The sequence below is a fragment of the Harmonia axyridis genome, chromosome 5 (assembly GCF_914767665.1).
Source record: "Harmonia axyridis chromosome 5, icHarAxyr1.1, whole genome shotgun sequence".
Classification (NCBI taxonomy): Eukaryota; Metazoa; Arthropoda; class Insecta; order Coleoptera; family Coccinellidae; genus Harmonia; species Harmonia axyridis.
This window is the reverse complement of record NC_059505.1, coordinates 38121714-38143596: the sequence shown is the minus strand read 5'-3', so window position 1 is coordinate 38143596 and position 21883 is coordinate 38121714. Positions and strand designations below refer to the sequence as shown.

General features: G+C 37.5%; 1 protein-coding gene and 1 long non-coding RNA gene across 3 annotated transcripts in view; both read right to left on the bottom strand.

The window, feature by feature from the left end:
* LOC123680587 (lachesin-like) overlaps window positions 1-21883 on the bottom strand; it is a 328128-nt gene that overhangs the window by 191591 nt on the left and 114654 nt on the right. The window lies entirely within an intron of this gene.
* On the bottom strand, window positions 20430-20941 carry LOC123680588. Its single transcript, XR_006747536.1, has 2 exons — window positions 20710-20941; window positions 20430-20638 (listed from the first exon to the last, which is right to left on the bottom strand). It is a non-coding gene; the product is annotated as an uncharacterized LOC123680588 (long non-coding RNA).

The following is a 21883-nucleotide window of genomic DNA, read 5'->3' as shown; positions in this document are numbered from 1 at the left end:
ATTGAAAATTCAACAGCTATTTCTGGGTGTTGCAGTTTCTTTGTCAGTTAGTACATAATGTTATAACCATTACCTTTTCATTTCCACACTGAAATTGTTCGTGTCAAGGAGTCTTATTGCTGAAATTACCCTTTCCTCCATGAAATCATCATTCTTAAAGAATTTCACAAGACGAGGATGATTGAGTAATTCTTCCATACTTACTTCTGAAACCACAAGTAGAAGAAGGAGGCAGAGTAGTCTCAATACGCATCTAGACAATCACTCCCCTGAAACTGTTGCTGACAACCCAACAATACACTCCGAATCCAAGCCTCATTTGATCTTACCGACTTAATGAAGTATTGTGAATTATATTCGTAGATTTGCATCTGAATGTAGAGATGCTTTATTGTTCGATGACATCGAAGAAACGGAACGTCTTATACCCCTATATCAAGGATATAATGGGGTGGTTTATTGCTAGAAATCCGTTTAGTTGGAAGTTTAGTGGGGGTGCCTCTGATATGAATTCGATATTTTCTTGCCAGACGTTTTATGATGGATTTTATTTGTCTTGTCTCTCGGTATTGTGAGACAGAATGCCGAAACGATTTATATCGTCTAATCAGGCTGCTTCACAGTGACCGGTTCATTGAACGTACTGTTGTCTGGCATGTTGAGAACGTAAATAGTAACGAGCGTTCATTTAAATTCGTGGTCAAGAGTATTATTCAAGAGAATTGTAGTTTTTTGTTATTACAAATTTTTGTGTTTTTTTCAAGAGGTTGAGTAAAAGTCGCTAAGCTGAACTTCGCCTCTTGATATGTATTTTTCTCTTCTTTAATAAAGGCGATTTATTATTATTATTATTAGGGTTTATTTTCTGTGATAACAAGTAGCGCTTAGCTTGTACCATATAAGGTTCCCAGTTTTGAAATATATAAACAAATGATATGGTAAAAGCTAAGCGCTACTTGTAATAACAGAAAATCAATTCTAATTTCTCCACAGCATTTTCGACCACGAATTTGAATGAAACGCGTTATTTCAATGCTTCCGGAATGAAATTTGAAGCAATAACTTCAATTAGAACCATCTGTATGATACGCAGATGGTTTTATAACCACGACGGTGACTGGCACTCGAGATATCGAGGCTGGCACCAAATGCTCACACATGGATAGACCGCTGTTTAAGTGTCCTTCAGAGAATAGAAAGATGTGTTGAAATAATTCTAGAGAGAACTAATCAGAAAAGTGATATAGCGATACATTCTGACAGTCAGGCTGCGATCATAGCACTCTGAGCTCGCATATCAGTGATTCTATGATGGTATTGGAGTGCCAAAGAAAATTTAACGAAACAGGCAGACATGACAAGGAATTTTCAGTCTGGGTTGCAAGTCTCTCAGGAATTAAAGAGAATGAAGAGGCCAACACACTTGCAGGAAAGGGGTACAAACCCTTTCATTGGCCTAAAAACTTTCTGTAGTATAGGCGAATATACCTACAGGAAAGAATTCCAGGACAAGGAAAAAACTGAAAGAGAAACACTCTGGCGGAATCTTACTAGGTAGGATCATTCCAGAAAGTTTCTACGAATCTTTGAGATCAAAGAAATATCTGGACATCTCAGAAAGAATTATACTTCATCTCATCACTGGATTTCTCACAAAGAATTGTCGCCTCAGAAAGCACCTTACGAGAATGGGTCTAACAGAAGGAGGCGGGTGCAGATTCTTCAGAAATTAGGAAGAAAATTCGGATCACCTGGTGATGAAATGTCTTGCCAACACTAGCCAACGCAAAATCTGCTTTGGTTTAGAAACTTGTCAAAGTGAGGAAGTAGCCTCCCTGAAGCCGATACTGGAGTTCAATAGAACTCTGAAACTGGAAGGCAAGATGTAGATCACGTAATGGAAAGAATGACTCCGTTTTCTTTTTATCTCCAATATTCTCTGCACCCAAACGAATTATCTATATTTGACCAAATGAACTTGGTAGGCAAATATTTCAAACTTTAAATTCGATACCTTTTATTTATAAATATTTGTTACTTCAACTTATACATTTTTATTAGTTTTTTCTATACCCTTGGTTGAGTCTTAATATTCAGCCAAAAGTTTGGCTCAGCTCGAATTAGTTGCCTGATTTCAATGTTCTTAACTCTGTAATTTGAACTTCAACATTGTCTATCTTGTTGTTTTGATTCATGGAAAAGGGAAGGTGAGGAGACGAGTTCCTTTCTGAAAGCAATAAAAGATCAGTAAACTTTTACTAGTAAACAATTGAAGAAGTTGGTAATATACAAAAGATATCGAAATAATCGTTTGCTTCGATGGAGGTGCATACATTATAAACTAAAGATTTTGTCTTAAGAAATGAGATGAAAGAAACATCTCTTTGCATTACTCTTAGGTTCAAGTAAGAATAGGTTATGTGAGGTTAAGGTTATATAATCTTTTTTCGATCTTCCAAAACTCCCATCACAGAAATAACCAAACCAAAACATCATTAGGCCAATACAATCCGAAACAAATCATCCAAACGTCACCCTTCATTATCCAAAACGAAACCAATAAATCCATCAAACGTTCTGACCTCATTAGTACCTCCAAATCATGCCAGCCAAACCGCGACACGTCACATTCGTTTTGAAACATTCGGAACATTCGCACGAGCTGCAACATTTTCGATCAAGTCACCCGAGGGGTGGGGAGTCCTGGTAGTGGGGGTAGGTTGAACAATGGCGCTGGCACGCCCGTAAATAAAGAAGAGCAATCTCCCTGATGCACGACAACCTTGAGAGAACGAAGAACTGGAAAATAATTTTTCCGGATTTTACAGCTCCCTGACGTCCCATTTAATTTTCTTGTATTGAGGAGGTGGAGGGGGGGGTTAAGTTTCCGGTTGAATAATCACTTATGTGTAACGCTGTGCTCTTCGTCGGTATTGAAACCGGAAGTCGACCCCCGGTTTGATGAATGGAGTTTTCCGGCGCAGTTTTTCCGGGAAAGTGCATGTGTGGAGGGGGGAATTGAGGTTGCTTGATCCGTTGCATCGGAAAATTGGATGTTGTTTTTATGACGTCGAATTGGAGAGTAATTAGCTTATTTCATTGGGTGGATATTGAGTTGTAGGACAAAACGTAGTTCCGTGAAAATTAGCGTGGAAATAGATGGCGTTGTTGAAGAGTCATTCTTGTGGAAAATTAACCTGATTGGTAGATTTTATTTCGTTGTTTCTGTTATTCAGGAAGTTGCTCACGAAATTTATCAAATTTATGGTTAAATTTCTACAAGATGTAACGTTAGAAACACCGATATACATTTTCTCTATCACGTGTGAGGGTTAAAGAATAAGATAATAGAGGGTGTTTTTTTAAGAGCTATAGAACTTTAAATTGCAAAAAAACAACGATGGATTATTCGATTGACATGAATTTTATTTATCCGCAACATAATCTTGTGGCATTACATTTTAAATATGATTTCTGGCATATGACCGCCACGGCGGGCTCAGATGTAGTCCAATCTGGACGTCCAATTTTCGATGACTTTTTCCAACATTTGTGGCCGTATATCGGCAATAACACGGCGAATGTTGTCTTCCAAATGATCAAGGGTTTGTGGCTTATCCGCATAGACCAATGACTTTACATAGCCCCACAGAAAGTAGTCTAGCGGTGTTAAATCACAAGATCTTGGACGGATCACAAGATCTGGACAGCCTGGTATCCAATTCAAGCAAAGCTTTCTCATGGACGGATATTCATTAAAAATAGTGAATACGATGCCTTCTCGTGGACTCTTTTGTTCTCTGGAAGAACTGTAGAAATCTGGCCACCAGAACGTTTAACTTTTGTCATCAATCTGTTCTTTGTCCACTTTTCAAGTCATCACTCATTTAGCCGATGCCAATGTAAAAATGGTGTTTTATCAATTCAAGAAACAAGGTTTCATCCATTTTTGTGGAACAAAAAAAATAGTATGACTTTACCTTCAAAATTTTGACACGCATCTTTTGAAGCTTGGCACTAATGAGAGAAAAAAGTGGTATCGTACCTACTGGCGCTGAGATTTTATTTTATCGAATGAATGATTTCGAAATTAATATCTCTTGAAAAAATTGAGTTGATGACATTGAATCTTATATAATCACTTTAATCCAGGTTATGTCCACATCATAAGCGAGTCAGATGAATCTATCGATTCAGTTGACTTGTCCAAACGATGAAATCACCCTCAGAGCGGATTGTAACGTCATCGGCTAGAATTACCAGCTATTCGTAGACGTGTTTGTTGACACGGAAACAGCCCCAGTTCGAAAACAAACACTTGTAGGGAAGCTTGTCGGTTTCCCCTTACTTCCTAGGCCACTTGGATCGGCTTTCCACCGACACTACAGGTTTCTGCTTCAGAGAATCAGACTGCGACACCGGTCGAATTTTCTGGATCATATGACCAGGCGTGGAGGTGTAATATTCCATGATGTATCTTGTGGTTCTTCGCACGTCTTGAACAGGTGTTTGTTGACTGCGTTTCGTGTTCAAGAAATGGAAGAGGAATGAGAGGAATTTGTTTCTTTTGAATCCTTATCTTAGAAGTTTAATTTAATTGGTTTTTGGTTGTTGAAAAGAAAAGTGTAATAAGTTTTTCTTTATTTCAGTATCGTAATGAGTTCGTTACAGTTCTAAAAACAGTGATGTAATGAACTCATTACAGCATTGTTGTCGGTTGAATTTTTCGTTTTGTGGTTGTCTACACAGACTTCCAATCCTGTCAAAATGAACATCAAGTGTCAATATGATGTAATTTGGATGAAGTGAAATGATTTGCGACTTATTCGCCATTTCCCTTGATTATGTTGGTGTTAAATCGATTTCGACAGAAATAATTCACGAATTTAATGCCAAATTATTAACTATTTCAATATTTGAAACGTACGATTCTAATTCATATTCGATAATATGTCAACCAGTCACACCAACTGCCGAGATACAATGCAAATGTCACTAGGATGTATAATCTGAATTTTCATTGAATTCCAACAATATTTCACGAAACTTGACTGAAATAGAGAAAATATCGTTCAATACTCGTTGCAGAAGGTGATTCCAATACTCATGCGTTCGAAATCTCGCTCATTCATAGCTCGTTTTCGAATTTCGCATTCTTGTTGGAATAGGAGCCCATTCTGCAACTTGTTTTAGAATATACTATTATTCCAAGCTCAATATCTTTGTTTATGATCCAAATAAAAAAATCTGTAGTAATATCCCTAGAACATTGATAATAGACCATAGATGAGATAATTTCATGACTATTGAAAGTTCGTTCTTTGAAAATAGCCTGAAACCGAAAGCTGAATTATGAGGCATTGTAATGTCCGAAGAATGTTCAACGGAAAATTTTTCAACAAAAAATGTATGACTTTAATGAAATTCAACTAAACATTATATTCGTTGCTATTCTCTACTGAAGATGATTTATTACCATTGCATCGTGGGAATCTCGGGCTGATTCAAATACTATGTTGTTAAACAGGTCAATCATAAAGTTATAGTCATTATAGTACTTTTTTGCAAGAGTTTGTACAACACATTGTCTTCACCATTGCTTCTTTATTTTCTGTCTCGTCTCTCTTTCTTATATTGACCGCCCAATCTTTTAAAATCAACGTCAATTCTTCGAAACACCGTTACATCCAGAAAAACTGACATTTTGGTGCGCTTTATGGGTGCCAAATTTTCTTTTCCTGGAGTATTTTTTTTTCAGGGTCTGCAAGAAGCCAGAAAGTACTGGGGGCCAGATCTGGAAAATAAGCTAGGTGGCCAAGAAGTTTGATACTTCAGAGAGTAAACACAAATCTTTCAAGAGAAGATATATTGAGAAGTTAAAAAGCGTTGCAGAACAGCACCTTTCAACCTTTCAACGAGAAACTTCACAAAGCTCCCCAGTTTTTATTCTATATTCAAGCCGAAGTTGAACAAAAACATCCAAATGGAAGAAACATCTGCTTTCGAATCGATTCCACTTATCGAACCCACCCTTCTCCAACCTCTTTTTTCTCCCAATCTAAAAGGACCCGAAAAACATTGAATAACTCATACAATCGGCTATTAGGCCTCGACCGCAATAAAAATTAAGACCCGTGAAGGAGAAGGAGAGATGCTCACAATTCAGGAGGGTCGGTAACAAACATTTTCAGTGATGCGTTCAAGCATGGAGAGGTCAGAAGGAGGAAGAGGAGGTGGAATCGTGGAAAGCTCTACCTAAATTATGAATACGTACGATTTGTCCGTAGTGTGTATCGCTGGAGAATCGATCGGACCCCCCTTTTCGAGGAATAATGGGGGTATTGGGAGACGTAAGAGGGTCTTTCAGGTTCAGGGCGACTGCATACGTGGTTCTTGGAAGCTGGAAGCAGTACATTTTTTATGGAAGAGGTGGATGATAAGTTCGAGGAAGGAGTGTTGGAATTTGAGCTTGAAGTATTTGCACAAGGTATTTTCCATTTGTATCGAAGGGAACATTTATATTTAAAAGTTTTTTACGATAAGGCCATTGTTAAGGAGAAAAATTCCAGCAGTGGTATTCTTCAGGCGACATAGAAACTAAGTGAAATATTTTTCCAAATAGCTCTTCTTCTTCTTCTCGTGCCTCATCCTTATTGGACGTTGGCGATTACTATGGCCCATCTGATCTTATTTGCTGCAGACCGAAACAGCTCCATATATGTCATTCCTGTCCACTGTTCTTAGCTACTAAGAAATGAAAATTCCGAGTATATTAGACTTGAAGTACTAACAGGACAATTGAAAAGTCGCCGGTCTACCATAGTGAAACACATTTTTTTGGCAAAATTCGATTTTTTTATTCAACATGGTTGCATTCGAGGGCGATACAGCAATTATAGCGATCTTCCAACGTTTCGATACCATTTTTGTAGTACGACTAGTCTTTCGATTCAAAATAGGCTCCAGTGTCAGCGATTACTTCTTCATTGGCGCTGAATTTCTTTCCAGCGAGCATTCCTTTGTGGTCTGAGAACAGGAAAAAATCGCTGGGGGCCGGATCTGCCGAATACAGTAGATGCAGAAGCAATTCGATGCCCAATTCATGCAATTTTGCGATTGTTTTCATTGATTTGTGATCCGGCGCATTGTCTTGATGAAACATAACCTTTTTTTCTTCAAACGCGGCTTTTTTTATGAAGATGTCATCCTCTAAACGATCCAATAACGCCATATAATAATTGCTGTTGATGGTCTGGCTGATTTGGAGGTAATTAATGAATATTATACCTTGAGCATCGCAGAATGCTGATGCCATAACCATGCCAGCTGACTGTTGTGTTTTCCCCGCTTTGCATTCGATTCATCGTGTGCAGACCACTCAGCTGACTATCGATTTGACTCCGGAGTGAAATGATGGAGCCACGTTTCCAGCGACTATTCTTTTGAGGTCCGAGAACAGAAAAAAGTCGCTGGGGGCAAATTCTGGCGGATGCAGAAGCCTTTCAAAGCCCAATTCATGCAATTTTGCCATTGTTTTCATTGATTTGTGACACGGCGCATTGTCTTGATGAAACAACACCTTTTTTCTTCAAATGGGGTTGTTTTTTAACTATTTCATCTTTCAAAAAAATCCAATAACGCTATATAATAATCGTTGTTGATGGTCTGACCTTTTTGGAGGTGATCAAACAATACTATACCTTGCACATCCCAGACTACTGATGCCCTAACCTCACCAGCTGACTGTTGGGTTTTTACTCGCTTTGGATTCGGTTCATCGTATGGAGTCCACTCAGCTGACTGTCGATTGGACTCCGGAGTGAAATGATGGAGCCATGTTTCATCCATTGTCGCATATCAACATATCAACGCAAAAATTCAGGTTTATCACACTCAAACAGCTCCAAACACTGCTCAGAATCATTAACACGTTGTTGCTTTTGATCGATTGTGAGCTTCATTTTTTAGATTAGAAAAGAGGAAAATGACAGAGGATCAAGATAAGGTGAAAAGTCACAGGAACTGAGAACTAGAAAAACATAGAAATGCCTTTTTAGGTCAGAAATTTTTTATGGAGAGGTCAGTGTGACATAAAGAAACATCAATTAGTCTGCAATATGCCTCATGGAAATGACACTTTTACTGAGCCTTTCAAAGACGTCTCTATGAAAAACTTGATTGACACTTTGTCCAGGAGGAACAAATTAATTCGCGAACAATACATCATTAATTGAATCTTCGATTTGCTCACAAGTTTTGTCCTTCCATTAATTCATGTAATATTACAAGTACCACTTCCATAAAATAAATCAACTTCCATTACAGAGGCAGACAATTACCAAAAAGCCATTCCTCAATGTTAAATTGGAAACAGATATAAACTATATCCAGAACAATCTGTTACCATAAAGGTTTTCCCTGCCACCCCTAAATTTAACGCTGTTTCCTGCTATCCTTCAATATAATATTACAAATATCACTTTCATAAAATAGATTAGGCTCCACTCCAGAGGAAAAGAATTACAAAAAAACACACCCTCAATGTTAAATTGGAAACAGATATACACAATCTCCGGAACAATCTGTTACCATAAACGTCTTCCCTTGCCACCCCAAAATTTAACGCTACATATTATGAGTCCTTAAATCTTCGAGATAACTCAACCCTAGACAACGTCATCAACCACCCCTTCTCACCCTACAACCCCCTAGGACCTAATCTCATCGGCCACCCCTGGGGATAATGAATTTCGCGTGCTAAAACTATTATTCCCTAGAAAGTGATAGTGGATAAGCTTAGTTATAGACCGCGGTCGCCAAGATTTAAACAAATCATAGTTAAACTGTTTCCCTAGACCTCTCTCGTATAGCTCGTACTCCGGAGATTATGAGTTTGCCTAGAAAACAAGTCTTGGATGGGGGCAAACAAGAAACACTGGCGAATAACTGTTATATGAACACAATGTCAACTCGTTTCCTGATTCTCCGCTATGGCACGTTTGAAATTAAGGAGAAAGTTTGTTGACATGTTGACGTACACGATTTATAGGTGTTGGAGCTGTCTCCACCTGAGCTGGTGTTGGAGTTTAAAGGGAATTTTTACTTGAGTGTCTAGTGAATCTTTTGTTATGAATTATCTTCTTTAGCTAAGTGGGTGGTAGTGTGATGGAAAGGAATTCATATTGCTTATGCCTCAAAGTAATAAACATAGATAGAGGGAGCATATCATTTTCAGTGAGCAAATTTTGTCCCCAACATGAACTATCAAATTTGACATGAAGCGCGCGGAAATAAAAACATATCATTGATACGATATTTCACTCAATTCACGAGTTTCTCCACGAAGAACGCACTTCTTATGTCCTAAAGTGAATCAGCGTTTCATATTAGCTCAAAATAGCTAAGTATATTGAAATGAATGTCTTAATATATCAGAAATTCAGAAAACAAACTTCAAGCGCGCCAAATTACGTAAAACAACCGATGACACTAGGAGAGCAAAAGTTCCTAAACCTTGGATTTCAGCAGGTAGATACAGAAAATAATAAATATTCTGCTTATTATAAATTCGGCAATTAGGGAAAATATAGGATTCCAAATATTGAAATTCGCATATTTAATATTATCGCTCGAATAATATATTTCATTCAATATACTATACATTCATAACGATATAGTAAAATTGTGGATTTGAAAATATATCACAATCCGACAACGTAACTTTACCATGTTGGGGACATATGAAAATTGCGTATACTCCCTCTATCTATGCTTATTACTCTAATATTTGAGCCAAATTTCTTTTGCTGGAGTATTCCTCTTAGTTCTGCAAAAAGCTCTGGAGTGCTGGATGTTCAGGCAGTTGAAAATGAAATTCACTTAATTCAGCCATGGTTTTCATCAATTTAAATAAATAAAAATAAACTAAAATTTGTGGTGAGAAGCATTGTCTTGGTGTTGTTTTTGAATTTGAGGTCCCTTTTTTCCGATTTCTGCACCTCCAAGAATTATACAGGCACTTCAAGTCTCCTTCAACTCTGCAATAACTTTTCTGTAGAAAGATTGATCTCTGTTATCAACATTGACTTCAACCTCGACAAGAACATCTTCATGAAAGCACAATTTCTTTTCCTGAAGCATGTTTTTGAGGTCAGTAAAAAGCTAGAAATAAATGGGGGCCAGATCTGGAGAATAAACTGGATGGTCAAGCAGCTCTGGAGTGCTGAATGTTCGGGCAGTTGAAAGTACAATTTGTGACAAGGGTCATTGTGTTATACTCGTAGTTATGAAGCATAAATAAACGAGAGCTCAAAGGCTTCTGACATCTTACGTATGGAAAGAATCAGATTTGAAAACATATTCGTCATAAGTGAGTCAAACACAACAACTTTCAACAAATCCGTACAAATTTAAGAAAAAAATCTGAAAGATGCTGTTGTTTGAATGTTAATATTCTGCAAATGAATCTTTGAATGATGAGAATTAATAATTATATCAAATTAATTTTATGGCATTCAGATAATTTTTCAAATCTGGAAAAAGTACCTCCCCGAGCGGGGCTCGAACCCGCAACCTCGGGGAGGTACTTTTTCCAGAATTGAAAAATTGTCTGAATGCCGTAAAATTAATTTGATATATTATATACAGACATAAACCATTATTTATCTATTAAGAATTATGACGACACAATATGTCCTGAACTCATTCAATTCCTTTCTGTATTGGTCCTTTGTTGTTATTGTTCTAATTTTCTTCTATACTGTATATTTTTTTGTAAAGTAACTACACTTCATTGTTTGAATAAATCGATAAATAATTATTATATTATATTTAAAACCATTTTTGGCTCAAAATACTTAAATTGCAGTCATTGTTACAAAAGAATAGGACAATCTGTTTTAAAAACGAGCACTCAGAAAGTCAAGCAGACTAGTTCGAGGCTAGCGCCAGGATGGATGAACGCTCAGTGGAATCATAGTTAGAGAAATTTTTTCTTGTTTTCACTATGTAGTATATCTATAATTCCTTCGGTTCACTCGAGAAACAAGAGACAAGACGATAACAAAGAGAATCCAACTGAATTTCCTCCCTCCCAGTACTCAATTATCAAGTTTTCCAATGCCTCCTTGATTTACGACCGTTGGAGGACGTCTCGGAAAACTGTTTCGCCCTCCAATCGTCACAGAGTGAGTTTCCTCCGAGCTGTAAATCACCCCTCAGACCATACATGTGATTCCTGCTCCCATTATGGATTCCGGTTCTGGAGGGAACAACGGCAAATAATGAATTTCGGTAGGAAAGTTACACAGAAACTTTCCAGCCTCTCCCATCTCACCTGTCTGCCTCGATATATCTGACCAATTTGCGAAATGAACTCCGGCAAGAGTTTCCCGAATTTTACGCCAGCTTCTGGAATTATTGATTGGATGGCGAACGTCTTGTTGAATTAACGTTTCAAGAGGTAGGGTATAGTTGTTTATAGTACAAGTGCAGAAGGCATTGATGTTCTACACGAGTGCAGAATTCAAAAGGAGTTTTTTTTTGTTTCCAAAAATCAATTGAGAAAACATCGACGGCATTTGGTTCAAACATGTATGTACCCAATGATTTGTTGTACATACAATTGGGTACAAAAATAGGTAACAAAAAATTACCCTGAAACAAGAAGAAAAACTTATCGACTTTCCATTTCTGAAAATTTGGTCTTACCTTGATGTTGAAAGGTTCAAACTTAGGTGATAAAATACCTTTTTTAAAAGAGCTTGAATATTTCGAAATCAAAATCGTATAACCTCAGGTTAGCAATAATGTTACAATAAATGTCTGTCTCGGTCACCAAATGAAATATAAATAAAAAATTAATAGAAACCCCACTAACATTTTCTAAACAATATTGTATGAGCTCGAACTCTGAAGCTTATCTGGTATGATCGCGTAATGAACTGTTATACAATTGGTTTAGATTATCTTTGTCAATGTAAAAAGATCTTAAGAACACAAGATCGTAAAATGAGCATAAATGTTGCAGTTTTTTCTAAATTCGAGATTCTAACAAGAAAGCCATTTCTGAACTATCAGGTGTACAACTATGCTTCTGCCGTTTTCAATAGACGGCTGTAACGGTAAGTGGTAGTCAAAATAAATAGATCGTAGATGTCATACAATAAACTCAAGTATTTGTTATTCTCGATTGAACATGTCAGCTTACAAGCCAAATTCTCGTCATTTGCGGGACGTTTAATTATCTGCCTTGAATATGAAGAAATCTTCGACTGAGGCTCATCGAATACTCTCAAATACCTACAGCCAGGCCGTTATTACTGAAGAAACGTGCCGAGAGTGGCGGTGGAAAAGAGAAGGTTTTCGAAGATGCAGAATTGGAGGCATTATTTGATCGATGAATTGGTAAGATCATTGAGAGTGATGCAACAAGCAATTTCAAAACGCCTGAAAGTCATAGGATGATTCAGAAACAAGGAAATTAGGTGCCGCACGAGTTGAAGCCAAGAGATGTTGAACGGCGTTTGTTTGCTTGTGAAGGGATTTCTGCATCGCATTATGACTGGAGTCGAAAAATGATTTCATAACGATAATCCCAAGCGCAGAAACTAATGGATAAATCCCGGCCATGCTTCCACGTCTATAGCCGAATATTAACGATTCTAAGGTCATACTCCGCATTTGGTGGGACCAGCTCGGCGTAAAGTATTATGACTTGTTGAAACCTACTGAAATAATCACAGGCGATCGTTATCGAATGCAATTAATACGTTTGAGCCGAGCAAACAGTCGCAATAGAACGAGAGACATGATGAAGTGATTTTACAGCATGACAATGCTCGACGTGAAAGTGGTCAAGACAAACTTGGAAACGTTGAAATGGGAAGTCCTACTACCTGGTCTATCACTTGTTTTGGTCAATGGCACACGGCCTGGCTGACCAGCACTTTCGGTCTTATAAAGAAGTGAAACATTGGATCGATTCGTGGATCGCTTCAAAAGCTTTTCCAACGCAGGATTCGTACGCTGCCGAAAGACTGGAAAAAGTAGTGGCCAACGATGGACAATACTTTGAATCTTATGTATAACCAGTTTTTCACAACAAAGTCTCGAATTTCGGAAAAAAAAACGGTGGAGGCAAAGTTGTACTCCTATGTATATACCATCAGGTTAGCAACAATGCTACAATAAATGTGTGTCTTCAGATGAATAATGATCGAGTTATAAACTGATACAATATACCTTTATTACGTTCCAGGTTAGGTGCCAGATGCCTTATTCTAGGTATAGATCATCTTTTTCAATTCAGAAAGATCTCAAGAACTCAGATCTTTAGAATGGACATGAATGAAATTCGAGATTCTAACAGGAAAACCATTCCTGAACAACAACTTCCTCCTTTGTGAAGATCAAACCATTAAGGAATCTCCGTAACATCCCCTCCACATCTCAATCCACCTAAAGCCTTCTTCGTTAGCAGAATCTGCCTCAAGTTAACAATCGAATTACCATCCTCCATCGCTTCCGCCCCAGCAAGAGGCTGCATTAACAGATCTCCCCCTCCTCTCTCACTCTCTCTCGAGCCAGTATTATCCCTGATACGTTCCGTATGTAATAAATTCCATGACGGTGGAAAACCACTTAAAAGCTGCTGGCGTAACAAGTGCTCTCGTCACATAAATAATTAACCGAAATAACTTGGACCAGCTCTCAAACTCGGAACAAGGAAGTCAAAGTTTCCATTATCGGAGCAAAATCCGCCAGGTGCAGCTACTTCCGACAGCCAGGAGAGAATGGGCCCACTTGGAGGATGGCTGCGGTGGAGTTTCATAGTCGTGTAAGTTTTAAAGGTGTGTTCGGCCAGTTTTATCTTGCCGCTGCAGCTTAATGGGGTGGGAAGGGGTAAACGACTTGTTGTGCGCGACAGTTTTATCTCCGTCTAATTCTTCTATCTGAATATTTCATGAGATGCGGCGAACGGAGGAGATGCTGCAAGTTGGGGAGCGTGGTGGGAGTTTGGATGAGACTAGGGGTGTTGAATTAGTCCTAGGATGAGATGTGGACCGGAAATAATTTGATGTTGGGGTTGAATTAGGTTTTTGAAGTGATAGGCTCTTCTTTCTTCTAATACAGAAGGGGCAATTGCTCATTTGGGGTCAGAAGACTTAAATGATGAAGAAGAACAACTAAATATTAAACGATATCATCTTGACGTTTCTTGTTGAACAGAACTATTTTAGAATTCCCTATCAAGGGTTCGAAAGAATGATTTTTCTGATTTGAAAACGTTATATGTATTTTGAACATTACAATTCTCGCTTTTGCACTCTGGTGCTCTACAATATTTCCTCAGAGATTAATGATTTTCTCTTCAAGCACAAGTCTCAGATAGCAAAAAAATTTCGTGTGCTGATAAAATATTGCTTTCTGGAGTGAACAAATACAGTTGAAGCAGAACCTTGGCTTGATGGAGTGTTTCTGGGGTCAGCACCAGGAAAATCAACGATCATTGATTGATATGCTAAGTTTAAACGTGGTGAAATGAGCACCGAAGACGGCGAACGCAGTGGATGCCCAAAAGGGGCTGTCACCGATGAAAAAATCAAAAAAATTCATAAAATAATTTTGAATTACCAAAAGTGGAGTCGATCGAGATAGCAGATATTGTGAAGATATCATCTGAACGTGTACATCATATCAATCTCGAATATTTGTACATGAGAAAACTGTGTGCAATATGGGTGCCGCGTGAGCACACAATCGATCAAAACCAACTTGTTAATGATTCTGAGCAGTGTTTGAAGCTGTTTTAGTGCAATTAACTTGAACTTTTGTGTTGATATGTGACAATAGATGGAACATGGCTCCATTATTTCACTCCAGAGTCCAATCGACATTCAGCTGAGTGGACTGCACACGATGAAACGAATCCAAAGCGAGGAAAAACACAACAGTCAGTTGGCAAGGTTATGGCATCAGTAGTCTTGGATGCGCAAGATATAATATTCATTGATTACCACCAAAAAGGCCAGACCATAAACAGCGATTTTTATTTAGCGTTATTGGATTGTTTAAAGGATGAAATCGGCCCCATGTGAAGAAAAAAAGGTGCTGTTTCATCAAGACAATGCACCGTGTCACAAATCAATGAAAACAATGGCAAAATTTCGAATTGCTTCTGCATTCACCGTATTCGCCAGATCGGGCCACCTGCGACTTTTTCCTGTTCTCAGACATCAAAAGAATAATCGCTGGAAAGAAATTCAGCGCCAATGAAGGAATTATCGCCGAAAATGAGGCCCATTTTAAAACGAAAGACAAATCGTACTCAAAAATGGTATCGAAAAATTGGAAAATCGCTATAATTGCTGTATCGCCCTCGAAGACAAATATGTTGAATAATAAAATCGAACCGGGGACTTTTCAATTGGCCTATTAATACAATTCTAGTTTTTAAACTCTGGTGCACAATATTCCCTTAAAGACTAATCATTTTCTCTTCATGTACAAAGCCTCACAAATCAGGCTTTATGGCGTCAATAGTGCTTCAAGAGTTGCTAGTAGCGATTCACGGCTTGACCTGATATCCAAGTACTCGACTTGAAATTGACAAAAATATTACTTGGCTTGAACTTGAAATGATTTCAAGTCAAGCTCGAGTCGAGTAGCTTGAATATCAAGTCAAGTAGCTTAAATATCAAGTCAAGCCAAAAGCCAATGAATCAACATAGCTACATGAAAGTAATCGAGAGGCGTCAAGTCACACGAACGAGAGGGCCAGTTTATGGTTCCACTTCTGGTAATCAACTTGTAACCAAATTAATTTTGTAATAAATCGATGAACTTCGTGAAAAGATTTTTTTCTTTCGAAGTAAATTTCCATAATTTACAAGCTTTGTTCTGGTAGTAAACGATTCACGATGAATTACCGAACAGAAACATCAACACAGTTTGATTTTCTCAACTGTGAAACCATAAACAACAACCATATTCAGCTTAAAAACACCAGTTTGTATTTTATGAGCGCAAACTAGTCAGAAATAAAATCTAAGAAGATTCATCTGCATCTATTTTGCTATTTATCTCCATCAATCCAACTGAATCTACTTCTTCATTTCAGTCAGTCAGTCTCCCAAGTAAAAACCCAATCAAAAAATAATTTCCGGAACTAGATCCATTCCTACCTCTTCCAACTACATACCTCATTTCCTACAACCTGAAAAAACTCAGCATAAATCCCAGTCTGCCTTGCTATTTCCTCATACCCACTGCCAATTCGTCAAGTGATGGCCGATTCGTCGTAAAACAAGCAAGACCATTTTCTATGGAAATGAACGAGCGAAACGCACATAGAATTTGTATGAATAAAGGAGCGGAGGACGGCGAATAATTGTACTCTATGGCAATAAAAGTTCAGGTCGTAAACATGCAATTTGATACTTTAGCAGCAACGATTAGGGTTGAAATTTCTGTCGTGAATACTTAAAGGTGAGGGAGAGAAGGGGATTGGACATTATGGGGGTTCTTTGATGTGAGAACAATTGGGGGAAGTTGTTCTGGGGGATGGCGTTTTGTAGATTTAATTTCTTGGTCATTAGTTAACTTCGAGAGCTGGGATATTCCACATAGCTATTTGTTTTTCATTATAGCTATTATAGTTCTGAAGTTTCCGAGGAAATGTGTGGACGTTAGACGCGTTTTAGTCGATTACCTCAGGGACAGTGGATTATTGTGTTTGTTCTCTTGAAGCCGGGGGAATTTTGAATAATAATGGTTTTCACTTAATGAAACTTTAGATTGAACGTACCCCATATATCATCCTTGTTATTGGTGTCATTAGATGATGGTGACAAGAGATATATTGTTAAACCATTATGCTCTTTATACAATCCTCTTTATTATTCATTTCAGTGCTTCTAGGTGATATTTTACCCTTGATGAAGACCTCGAAAACGTCCTGCAACGCTCAAATAGGAATTCTTTTTGTTCCTAACCAATTCATCTCAAAAACCATTGAACATTTTGTCAACATATGAAATTCTAAAAATTTGGTGGTAGTACTAAAGCTCCAGGGCATTAAGTTTGTTTTTTTCAGTATTTTCTGAGCGCTTAAGATTCAGGTGCATGTAGAAGAATTTTAAAAAACATATATTTCAATTTCTCTTCATTGTGTTTCACAAAATATATTCCTCATTTCACTTTCATCATGTTTTCAAATGGATTCAAGATGAAATAACCACTTTCCCTTCAACAAAGTCTTCAGAAGGAAAGGTAGTATTGAGTTCCTCAGATAAAAATGAGATCATATCAACCTTGTAGCTTGAATTTACCGATCGATAGGCTAGAAGCCAGGTTAATTATTGTTTCTTTACCATACCCAACAATTGCCAATGAGATGGCCGACCATGGTGGCAATCTTCCAACATCTATGGTAGCCTTCGCTCATTTGCTTGAGGATTAAGAGCAGGCTTGTCCAGGAGAATTTATTCATTGGGCTGGCTAGTTCTGGATACTTGTTTTCAGCTGTTTACCTAACTGATTTACAGAATTGCATCTGCCAACTGGTCATTTTGGCGCAGGTACTTATAAGTACACAGTATCTAAAGTCCTCACATTATTCAAAGCTCAGTTTATGGGAGCTTCAGGAGCTACTCTTTGTGGAATTTATCGTAAAAGTCTACAGCTCTCCCTTCCATCCCATATTTCTAATGAACTCCAGTATTTGAGATAGCCTCAAAGAGTTTACTTCCTCGCTTCTGCAACTCCCTTGTCCAAAGATTTTTTTGCGTTGACTAGCGATGGCAAGGCATTCAGTCACCAGATGGTCCGGAGTTTCTTCATCCTTTCCTCAGACTCTGTACACATCTTTTTCTGTTAGACTCAATCTCATAAGGTGTTTTCTGAGTCGGCAATCTTGTGAGGAGGTGTAGCATATTTTTGCCTTAACCCAGATACTTCTTAAATCTTGTAGTATCTAAGATTCTACTAAACATTTTGGAGTTATCCAACCAAGGAAGATTTCGCTATATTACATTTCTGATAGTTTCTTACTAGGTTCATTTTTACACATCTATTGATTGCAAGTGTATCTGCCTAAAAGACACTTAGACAGCTGCCTAATGATCGTGAGAATCTGGTGCCAGCCTGGTGTACTCCAACGCCAGTTCTCGTCGTGGTTTTGGAATGAAGTAAATTCCACCAAAACTGGGAGTATTCCCTCACAGGAATCTTTCACTCCCTAGCTTTCATTGTTGTCATTGGTTCATGTAGACTTTTATCCTAAGGCCATACAAGACTTCAGATCCAGTGAGTCTTACTTACATTGCTTTCTGTACCACTATGCCCTACACCCATAAGAGGATGACTTTGTTGCTTCTCGCTGGATGGTATTACACCACACTCAGGTCAACAAAGAACTTTCGATACGCTTTTCCAAGTTCCTTCCTAAAACATGACTGTCTTTGAATGAGCATTTTTTGGAGGTGTCACTTGGAGAACATTTCAAAGCTCATAACATACAGCTACAGTTCCTATCTGAAAATGAATTGGTTCGAAAATGGAGTTCGAATATCAAAACAAACAGGATAGAATGACGAGGATAATGAACCAAATACATACCAAATTTTTCTCGTTATCGTTAGGCACTATCGTTGGAATTCGTGAACCAACCAATCATCCATAAAAATAGCATCGATGATGCAAATTACGTTTCATTTCGAATTAGTGTCGCTTTCAACTTGATCACGGACTCAAACCGTGCGTAGAATTCATTACAAAGAATTCGATATAAATTCACAGATGATGAATGGAAATTATATAACGAAGTCTATTCATCCAATGGATGAACAGTATTAATGAAATACCAATGCGGCCATTCGAAACGATGAAGAGTCTTTGCAAACGAACCTTCTACTGAAAGATGATTACGAATATGACTGCTATCCACTAGCGCAGCTGAGGGGAGTTTTGGGGATGCAAACCCCTCTTCCCAATTAAAGCAACAATTCAGAGGAAGTTTGTCAATGGAAAGATCATTATGTAACTAATGACGTTTCTTTTATTATTTATAACGCAGCATCATTCATTGCTTCAGTTGGCAACTTCAATATAGAAGGATTTTTTTTGGGGGTTGTTTTCCACAGATTACTATAACATTCGAATCTTATTTTCACCACCAATTAGGTCGTAATTCAGTAGTGAAACACCATCACACATGGATATAAAGGGTGTTTTTTTTTAGAGCTATAGAACTAGAACTATAGCTTATCTTGTGACATTACATTTTAAATATGATTTCTGGCATATGACCGCCACGGCTGGCTCGGATGTAGTCCAATCTGGACGTCCAATTTTTGATGACTTTTTCCAACATTTGTGGCCGTATATCGGCAATAACACGGCGAATGTTGTCTTCCAAATGGTCAAGGGTTTGTGGCTTATCCGCATAGACCAATGAATTTACATAGCCCCACACAAAAAGTAGTCTAGCGGTGTTAAATCACAAGATCTTGGAGGCCAATTCACAGGTCCAAAACGTGAAATTAGGCGGTCACCAAAACGTGTCTTTCAATAATTCGATTGTGGCACGAGCTGTGTGACATGTTGCGCCGTCTTGTTGGAACCACAGCTCCTGGACATCATGGTTGTTCAATTCAGGAATGAAAAAATTAGTAATCATGGCTCTATACCGATCACCATTGACTGTAACGTTCTGGCCATCATCGATTTTGAAGAAGTACGGACCAATGATTCCACCAGCCCATAAAGCGCACCAAACAGTCAGTTGTTCTGGATGTAACGGTGTTTCGACATACACTTGAGAATTAGCTTCACTCCAAATGCGGCAGTTTTGTTTGATGACGTAGCCATTCAACCAGAAGTGCGCTTCATCGCTAATGGACGTAGTAGTACGAGAGCTAGCAACGTCGGGAAAACAAGCATTTCAGGTAGGCTAGTTTTTAGATATGCTATCTCTCTCACTCCCCCGGACGTCATACGGGCTATCTGGCTGGCGGTAGTGGTTGCGTTCATCAGTGCGCATCCTACCTGTACAGGTAAAATATCGATTTTTCAAATCATTTTAAGAAGTTTTTTTTTTTTTTAATTATTTTTATTGAATTTTTCGCAACATGAATATATTATTGCCAGATATTTTTATCGTTGTTTAAATTGTGCCAGACGCTAATTTTGAATTGAAAAAAAAATTTTTTTCAAAATATTTCAGTATGGCTGAAATTTTTATATGATGTTATTTAAGTATCTAAAAACCTAAAATTAATTTGCCAAACGATAATTCGATTGTTAAACCTTCAGCCAGACCGATCTAAAAGTAAAAAGTGATGTGGTACCATTTTGCTTGGTATAGGAATAGTTGTCGAATAAATTACAGAGAAAGAATTAAAAACTATTGAATTAATTGTGGATTAAGATAGCATTAAAATAATTATTTATTTTTGTGCAAAATTAAGGTAATAATCTATCTCAAGGATGAAAGTAAACAAAAATTATATTTTTTAATCCATAATTGTGTCACAAAAAACGGAGGCATCTTGATAATTATCATCATCTTCATCACTACTGTCATTTTCATTGCCATCGTCGTCTTTTGGATTATCATCGTCTTGTAATAAGCTATTATCTGTAAAAGAATGAAAAATTTTATAATCTTTCGGCAAAGAAATTTATTAGTATTTTATTTTCAATTTTTACCTTTAATGATAATGTCGGCAACTAATGATGGTAACTGCTCTCCAACAAACCAGATAAAATCATATTTATCGTCATTTATGGTCCAGCCAGAAGCTTGAGGTGATAGAGATGTTGGGTGTTGTAAATGAGCATTTCTCCAAAACTTTGTAACGTAACGAATTCGTAGTAAATTCTGATACAATTCAGCTTTGCATGGTGGTAGGCTTGATGGATCAAAATTACGAAATTTTTTTTCAAAATTATCATCTGATTTTTTAGACCGATAAGTGTTTGAAAACAGATGAAACCGAACTTCATTGACGTTCCAATTTCAGATAAATTACGATATTTTGTCATTAGAGCTGTAAAACTGCTGTAACAATTTCTGTGATATCCATCAGTGCCATTAACTTGCTCCGGTAACTGTACACTATTATATTTCAGTTTAAAATTTACACGTATTTGTAGAACTTCTTTACACTTTTTTAATTTATCTTCAACAAAAGTTATTATTTTTCCATTTCTGTCTTTACAAAAAACACATTTTAATTTTTCGCTAGCCATTGTAACGCAATTTTGTTAAAAACATTAAAAATAACAGCAACGAATACACCAATGTGACTAAACTGACGCCATCTTGATTACAAACAGCTGCTGTCGTCTATCTCGCTTGCGCAACTAACACGTGATTGTCTGTACTCTTCCAACATGCCCAATCACTTTTCACTTTTAGATCGGTCTGGCTGAAGGTTTAACAATCGAATTATTGTTTGGCAAATTAATTTTAGGTTTTTAGATACTTAAATAACATCATATAAAAATTTCAGCCATACTGAAATATTTTGAAAAAAATTTTCAATTCAAAATTAGCGTCTGGCACGATTTAAACAACGATAAAAATATCTGGCAATAATATATTCATGTTGCGAAAAATTCAATAAAAATAATAAAAAAAAAAAAACTTCTTAAAATGATTTGAAAAATCGATATTTTACCTGTACAGGTAGGATGCGCACTGATGAACGCAACCACTACCGCCAGCCAGATAGCCCGTATGATGTTCGGGGGAGTGAGAGAGATAGCATATCTAAAAACTGGCCTACCTGAAATTCTCTCTCGAAAACGTTGCTAGCTCTTAGACTATAGTGCGTGATAGGTATTTCGCACAGAACAATTATTTTCGAAATGAAATTGC